Source organism: Meriones unguiculatus, chromosome 11 (assembly GCF_030254825.1).
Source record: "Meriones unguiculatus strain TT.TT164.6M chromosome 11, Bangor_MerUng_6.1, whole genome shotgun sequence".
In the NCBI taxonomy this organism is placed as follows: domain Eukaryota; kingdom Metazoa; phylum Chordata; class Mammalia; order Rodentia; family Muridae; genus Meriones; species Meriones unguiculatus.
In genome coordinates this window covers 92,320,713-92,329,324 of record NC_083359.1, presented here as the reverse complement: position 1 = coordinate 92,329,324, position 8,612 = coordinate 92,320,713, and the positions used below count along the sequence as shown (strand labels likewise).

The 8,612-nt window shown below is 45.0% G+C and overlaps 1 non-coding gene and 1 pseudogene across 1 annotated transcript; both read left to right on the top strand.

Moving 5' to 3' along the window:
- The first annotated feature begins 1,551 nt into the window (after positions 1-1,551).
- On the top strand, positions 1,552-2,173 carry LOC110564803 (ADP-ribosylation factor 1-like; annotated as a pseudogene).
- Positions 2,174-5,640: 3,467 nt separating this feature from the next.
- On the top strand, positions 5,641-5,714 carry Trnan-guu (transfer RNA asparagine (anticodon GUU)). The gene has a single exon. It is a non-coding gene; the product is annotated as a tRNA-Asn (tRNA).
- Positions 5,715-8,612: the final 2,898 nt, after the last annotated feature.

Genomic DNA, 8,612 nt, shown 5'->3' with positions numbered 1-8,612 from the left:
AGAGCTAGTTCTGCCATATATCTAAGATCGGAGAAAACAGATGTTTGCCGGCATCTTAATCAAGGGCTCAGGAGGGCCACACCTAAGGAACTGGGTAAAAAAAAAAAAAAAAAAAAAAAAAAGTTTATTGAGTTTTACTTAAATTGAAACCCAACCTGACGAAGCTGAATCCATAAGTACATGGAAGTGATCAGCCTCTTACCACATCTTCCTAAGGAAAAAAAAGGAAGCAGGTTGTGTGCTAGAACATAGAACAACTGGAAGTCCTGGCTTCCTCTCTAGATAATGCATTCAATTTAAAAATACGATGCAGACAAAATATGACTGATTATGCTTAGAGTGACTGTTGCATGCTTGGTCAGCTACAAATTCGCCTTTTTTTTTTTTTCATTTGTATGAGGAAAATGAAACACTGATTTCCCATCAGTGTCGTCATTCCTCTTAGAATCTGAGACTTAAGCATTAAGATGAAGTATCTTTATCACTCCCTCCAAGGCTCATGAAACATCGCAGAAGAAGGGGTGGAAAGACCCTGAGAACTGGAAGGAGTAAGGGGAGAAGAATGTCAGGGCTGTTACATATTTGAACTCCCAGCAACCGTGATTGCCTGCATGAGATTTGTTTTATTTTTAGCCGATCAAGTATGTGGTGTAGAATTCTTGTCTTCGTGTCTCTGATGGGAGACACGAAGGGAGGGAGATGGCGAATGCTCTCAATGCTTATTTGCATTCCATTTTCCACTTCAATACCTGCCAGTATGCTGTCACAGAAGTAGGAAGGGTTCCTGGGGCTCCAACTCTCTCTGAAGACCTTTATGCAGTTAATGGCTGAGGGTGAAGGGAGAGACATTTTCTTTAGTGGTGTAACCATTGGTACGGTGCATATAGGACTGGAAACAAATTCCCACACATGCTCCCGTACACCTTAATTAAACTCTTAGGACCACACACACAAAAGGCATGACAGTGGAAGTGATATTCAGTCGGGAAGAGCAAGTGAGACGTGAACAAGTAACGAGGAATAAACATGATAAAAATACATTAGGTGCACAGGCAAAATGTCATAATGAAACCCATTTAGCATGTAGGATTAATATACGGTAATGAAAAATTTTAAATGTTATTGGTAATTAAGAGGATGAAGAGATAAAGCAAGGGCTTGGAGAGCACGTGAGTGGTAGAGCGTCTGTCTCACATGCCTGAGACCCTAGAATCAACTCACAGCACTTTTCCTCAATAAGAAAGACAGAGGTCAGATGACAATGTAAAAGAATACATCAACCATCTTGGCGGTGAGGAAAAAACATTTCTAAAAATCTACAAAAGCATAAATAAGAATGTAAAAATAGATACCTAAATCAAATTCGGCTCATGATTAGTGAAAGACAGTGCATTAAATAGCCTACTAAGACTATTCCAATAGGAGAGTAGAAAACCCGTGTGCGTGTATATGTGGTCAGCGCTACCATCTTGCGGGAGTGAAACCAAAGGCTGGCTGGGAGTAGCTGCCGCGGAGGCCTCTGGCCAGTATCAGTTCCACCTGTCCACAAGCATGGGGAGTATCTTTGCAAACCTCTTCAAGGGCCTTTTTGGCAGAAAAGAAACGCGCATTCTCATGGTGGGCACGGGTGCTGCAGGGAAGACAAGAATTCTACACAAACTGAAGCCGGGCGAAGTCGTGACCACCATTCCCACCACTGGTTTCAACGTGGAGTGGAGACTGTTGGATACAAGAATATCAGCTTCGTCGTGTGGGATGTGGGCGGCCAGGTCAAGATCCGGCCACTGTGGCGCCACTACTGCCAGAACACCCAAGGCTTGATCTTCGCAGTGGACAGCAATGACAGAGAGCTTGTGAACGAGGCCAGTGAAGAAGAGCTCATGAGGATGCTAGCTGAAGATGAGCTCCGGGATGCCGTTCTCTTGGTGTTTGCCAACAAGCAGGACCTCCCCAATGCCACGAACGTGGCTGAAATCACAGAAGAGCTGGGGCTGCGCTCTACGCCACAGGAACTGGTACATTTAGGCCACCTGTGCTACCCGCGGGGAGGGGCTCTATGAAGGACCAGACTGGCTGTCCAGTCAGTTCCGGAACCAGAAGTGAACCAGACCCCTCCCTCCCCCTCACTTCCTCTTCTCCGTCCTCCGCTTTCCTCTCAAGTGGCAAACGTGCGACTCTGTGGTCCTGAATGCTAGAAGCTGTCTGCATGGGCTGGTCACAGTATGCAATAACCAAAAAGCCTGCATCCAGGTTTTTATTTAGTGTAAAAAGTTTGTGTTTCCGCGGAGGCAGTTTCTGGCACTCCTCTGCTATATTACTTAGCTTTTTTTAATTGTAAAAAGAGAATCAACTCACTGTCAGTACTATGAAGGGATTTGGGTGTTAGGGGCACCTGGCTTCCGGAAGCCATTGGGCTGTAGACTGGTGTCGGAGACTAGGCCTAGGGTAGGTTTTGCAGTTATGGCCTGAATGCTAGTCCATCGGATCACCTGTTTCCCTGTGGGAACAGGAGAGAAAGTGACGACCAAACCACCATCCGGCACAGCAGGGCGCCCGTGACTTGCCTGTGTTCGGCTCACCGGCATTTACAGTACTTGTGCTCACTTGGTCACCTACGGGTGGGCTGGGGGCCACTGTGGGATGCAGGGCCCGGCTTGTACTTGGTGTGTGGCCGAGCCAGATGGCAGCCTGCATACCCAGCTTACTCTTGGGCCCACTTAGATGCGCTGATAGGAGGCCCACATCCCACCAGCAGGAGCGTGTGCAAGCTGGGAGGGACGGTCCCTTATAGACCCACATCCTGGGGCACCCCCATCTCCATGTGCTTTCACTCTTCCACTATGGAGCTTTCAATGAGGGGGATCCTGTCTAGTGCAGAGATCCAGGCTTCTCTTTATTCGTGTTCATTTGTTTAGCAATGACTGCTGCCAAACATGAAGTGGAACTTGGGGAATCCTGTGGAAGAAGGGAAGAAAGAAGTGGAAGGAACCAGAGCACTGCAAGAAAACCTACAGAATCAATCAACCTAGGTCTATAGGGGATCATGGAGTCTGAACTGTCAACCAGAGAGCATGATGGGACAGACCTAGGCCCTCTGCACATGTGTAACAGTTGTGTAGCTCTTCAGTGGGTCTCCTAACGCAGGAGCATGGGCTGTCTCCGACTACATTGCCTGCCTTTGGATCGCTTTCCTCCAACTGGGCAGCCTTGTCTAGCCACAATAGAAGAAGGTGTGCCTAGTCTTACTGCAACTTGATATGCCAAGACTGATATCCATGGGAGGCCTCCCGTTTTCTGAGGAGAAGAAGAGGAGGAAGGATGAAGGAGAGGTAAGGTGAGAGAAAGGGACCAGGAGGAAAGGAGGGAGGGGAAGCTGGAGTGAGGATGTAAAGTAAATAAATAACTAAATAAAATAAATGTTGATGAATTTTAATAGTCATTCATATTAGTAATAAAGCTTAATTGCTTCTTAATCAGCAGCTTTCCCAAATAGCCATACATGAAGACTATGATTTATTCAAAAGCTAACTACAGAGCTGAGAGTAAAATCTAATTGACTACTGTACTATTAATTTACCTTCCACCCATTCAAAGTCTCCAATACTTGCAGTTATTATCTTCTCTGGAACCTGTCATTTCTCCTTCCCTCCTACATCTCTCTCCTTGTGACTTTTCTCTTTGGACTCCCTCACCCCCAAACTACCCACCTTGGCCCTGCCTCCTTCTCCCTGCGCAGCCCTGTGTCAGCAATTTTGTTATTCAATCATGGATAATTTGAGAGGCAAGAATTACAAACGTCATTTTGGGTATGTGAGTTATCTGCTTGTAAAAGACAGCAAACAGATCTCAGGAGCAAAATAATTAACATTAGAATACATAGCACCAGACCAAACCCCAACACAAATAAGACTTTAGCTGAAGGGCTATGTGGTTGCCTGGCATTTAGAAGCCTCTAGCTCAGTGTTTCTCATCCTGTGGCTCATGACACCTTTAAGTGTTGAATGACTCTTTCCGGGCGTCAGCTTATCAGATATCCTGCATATCAGATATTTACATTACAAGTCATAACAGTAGCAATGTTATGGGTATGAGGTAGCGACAAAATAATTTTATGGTTGGGGTCACCACAACATGAGTTGTATTAAAGAGTGGCGGCATTAGGAAGGCTGAGGAACAGCGCTCTAGGTAAATATGGACTATCATTATCATTGCAGTAAAGAAGATGAAGTATGGAGAGGAGAATTAGGAGAGGAAAGGTACATAAGGGTACAACCAGTCTTTGTAAGTAGTCTAAGTAGACAAGAGTCTACACAGGTGGCTCTAAGGCAGACAGCACAGAAGGACTGAGTGGAGCTTGCCCAGTTGTCTTCCCAAACATGCTCTGCGGTTCTTCCCTTGGCTTGAAGTAAGTGAGGGGCAGAGTGGGAGAGAAGCCAGTGAAGTCGCTACAGAGGACATGGCTACATTGTAAAAGATGCCTGTGTAAAGTCAGGGTTGTGCTAAGGCTTCCACTGCTTATTGGAGTGCCTGAGGCTATCTGTCCTTGTGTGTGTGTGTGAAGCAGGCGTGTGGGGGTATGTGTGTGTAAAAGCATGTACGCTGAGTGTGTAGAAGCCGGAAGTTGACATCTGGTCTCTTCCTTGATTGGTGATCACTTTTTTTTTTTTTTTAACTGAGACCAGACCTTCTTTAGCTATTTGTTTGGCTTTCCCTGAGGATTCTGGATTCTGTCTCTCTCCCCAGTGTTGGGATTACAGGGAAGCCCACCCAGCTGTTCACGTGAATTCTCTAGGGGTCAAAACTCTGATCCTCATGTTCATGCAGCAAGCAAACTGAGTGAACTCTCCAGAACCTGTATTTCTTAAGATATTTTCAAGCCAGGTATAGTGGTACATGCTTATACTTTCACACTCAGGAGCCTGAGGGAGGGAGACTGAGTTCAAGGCGAGTGTGGACTATAATATTCTCTCCCTGTGTCTCTGTCTCCTCCTCTCCGCCCCTCCCCCACATTTGTACTTTATTCCTCTCTACCTACTTCAACACTTTGTTAATACCTTTCTTCTTCTTCTTCTTCTTTTTTTTTTTTTTTGTCTCAGACAGGGTCTCACTGTTTAACCCCGTGCGTCTTGTTGTTCCTTAATTAGACCAAGCTGGCCTCAAACTCACAGAAACCTGCCTGCCTCTGCATCCAGTACTAGGATTAAAGGTATGTGCCAACACACCCAACTATTAAGACTGTCTTGATACCCTCACCCCAGCTGAGGTAAACTTCATCTAGGCTAAAATTAACTCTTTCCAAGACCAGCTTATTCCTGAGGTAGTTTTTTTCCTCTTCCAAGGTTGGCAATAAAGAGTTGTTCTGCTCTTAAGCCAGCCAGCAGAGTACACCCAGAAAGCCTTAGAAGCCACGGTAAGTGAAATTCTCAAGCAGGTTGTCAAAAGTTTCCACTCAGAGGTAGAAGAGCAGACCAAAAAAACCCCTAGAATTTTAAAATCACGTTGCCCCCTCCTGACCTCTCTGTGAAGCAGTTACGGCACCCTCTTATCCCAAGAGGAGGAATTTGTTAATCATAAACAAAAATATGATGATTAAAGAAATGTTGAGAATAGGAATAATGTTTTTAAATGTTCAAAGAAAGTGTCTCTGTGGCACAATCGGTTAGTGCGTTTGGCTGTTAACCGAAAGGTTGGTGGTTCAAGCCTACCCAGGGACGGTACTCAGCTTTTACAATAAAAAGTGGTTTTCTTCTAAAACAACTTTTCTTTTTTTCCAAAGAATTTAAAGATGGACTACTGGGAATTGTTCAAGAGCAGCACTAGCATGCAGTCCCAACCCCACCCCCCTAATCTCAGAAGAGTTACTGGTTCCCCTCCTCCAACACAGAGCACTTTAATTAGGTGAATACCATGCCCCCCAAAAACAAAATAAAACCAAGCAAAACAAAAAGCCGGGGCTTGGTGGTGCACACCTGTAGTCCCAGAGCTTGGGGAGGCAGAGGCAGAGGCAGAGAGGCAGAGGCAGAGGCAGAGGCTGGTGGATCTCTGTTTGAAGCCAGCCTGGTCTACAAAGCAACAAGGCTACAGAGAGAAATCCTGTCTTGAAAAACGTAAAAAAAAAAAAAAAAAGAAGAAGAAGAAAAAGAAGAAGAAGAAGAAGAAGAAGAAGAAGAAGAAGAAGAAGAAAAGAAGAAGAAGAAGAAGAAGAAAAGAAGAAGAAGAAGAAGAAGAAGAAGAAGAAGAAGAAGAAGAAGATTAGGATTTTGCGACGTGATTATACATCCACATAGAAGCAGTTTTCCATCCATGCTTCCTGGCTCATTTCTCTCATCGGCTTATGCATTTCCAAAGTGACCAGGATACTGTTGGGGTGTTGTAGCCCCAGAAGCGAGCCTAGCTCTGTGACCTGCTCTACACTCACCAGTTCCCTTTTTCTCTGTGGAAGGCAGCCTGCATGCTCTGCCCTGACAGCAGTTTTCCCTGAGCTGAGGCAGACTGACTAGAAAGCAGCTGACCACCATCCAGAGATACAGCGCTGACCACAAGGAACAACTACTGCCTTCATAGATTATTACTTATTACTGCATAGACTAATAAGTAACTTATCCATGCTTGTAACAAAATCACTCCCATAAACTTTACATGTTATTATATAGCACTGAGTACTATGGCCAGAGACATTTGTGTCTCCCATTTAAAACAAAATCCTTTGCTCTCTAACCTCACACTGAGTATTCTCAGAAGGCCAAACACCTCTCTACATGTGACAGCGCATCTTTTCTATGTGAACACATGTAAGTTTCCCCTTGCTTTCTTTTTCCAGAAGAATATTGATCTGAGGATGTCTCCATTGCTCTCCTTATTTGTTTATTTATTTATAATTTAGCAAAGCTATTGAGAAGTTCAAAAACTTAAAGTTAATCCTTGGGGCTCAGAAAAAAAATCACCAAATCACATTCCTTTCAGAGCAGAGGGCCTGCAGCAGTATGCCACCCAGATAAACCTCAGAGTGTGACTGGAGTCACATAGCCCCTAAGAAAGCCCAGAGGATGTGCGATCCTCCCCCGCTTCCTCTACAGCCTAACCTACATGTAACAGGGCAGTACCAGAGGTCAGATGTCCTCCAGATAGCCAGGCCTGACCATTTGTGGTCTTGGCACCTAAAAACAGACCAATCATTTTAAAGGTCAGATTCCCTAGAGACCCTCTTACCCAATCTTGTAACGCCATCTCCGCTTGTGTTTTGTCCCTTTATAAACCTTGTTCTCCTGGGGTGGGGGGTGAGGGGGGTGTCAGTTGCCTCTTTGTCTTTGTAAAGGGCGGCCATCCAGCTTGAGCTTGTAATAAAAGACTCTCGTGTGTTTTCAATGGAGTTAATTCCTGTTGGTCTTTTGGGGGCTCATGAAGTGGGTGTAACACTATCTCCACTCTTATCTCCTACTTGTGCTTAGTAGCTTTGCCCTCCTCATCAGCTGTGCCCATCGGATTTGGTACACTTCAGCGATGGGCTCAGGGCTACTGGAGAGCGAATGTGTCCTCACTACTAGAGGCAATGATGTCAGGGAGGCTGTGGAGGAGGTTAAGGAGTTTGGCCAGGGCACAGACTTCACTGACTGCCTCTATGATCACTTCTAACTCTACCTATCCTGTGTAAAGCAAACTGCTTGGGTTATGAGCCCTGAAGATCTTTGAGGCAATGTCAGTAAATGAAGTTAAGAAATTTGAAAATGTGCCACTATTCATTTGACCCAACAATCTCTATTGAATTTTGAGTTTCCCATTTTATTTTCTCGTCTTCTAAATCATATCACATAGTCCTACTCTCTTTATGATTTGTGACCACATCAGAATTCTTTGGCAGTTTCTGATATAGGTAACATTTATTTTTTTCACTTTTTTATTGATTCTTGGTGAATTTCTCAACTTGCACCCCAATCCCACTCAGCTCCCCATCTCTTTATATCCACCATCTGCCCTTGCAGCCTCCTCCCCAAAAGAAAACAAAGAATAAAAATCAAACAAACAAACAAAAAATCTTGCCATGAAAGCTGGAGTGTGTCACAATGTGTCACACTTTTCTTCCCAAACAGCGTTACTTCCAAGTGTTCATTGCAATGGGTCATTGGTCCAGTTTGAGGCCTCTGGCTTCTGCTACACTATAAATACTGGATCCTCACTGGGACTCCTCTCAGATATCCTGTTGTTGCTGTGTGTCATGGAGATCCTGCAGCTCTGGATCTGCAGGGACCAGTCCCATCATGATGAGCTCCAGCAGTTCATAGATGGGGTAGATAATAGGGTGGGCCAAATCAGAGCCCAATATGTGGGCCTGGGTGGGTGGAAGCTAAGTTGGTCAGCCTGCCAGCTGTCCTGTGACAGAGCCACCAAGGCCATCTCTTCAGCTCTCATGCCAGCTCGCCTATGCCCCACCCCCACCAGGGTGAGCTCTACTGTGCTTCCCAGACAAGACGCAGACAACTCACCTGAGTTCTCCAGCTGGTAAAGGGCAGCCAGGTGACTATCTTGTTCTCTATAGAATTTTCCCTATTTTCTGTGATTTCAAGTGATCTTTATAATGAAAAGAATGTCATGGTTCTATTTCTTATTCTAAGTCA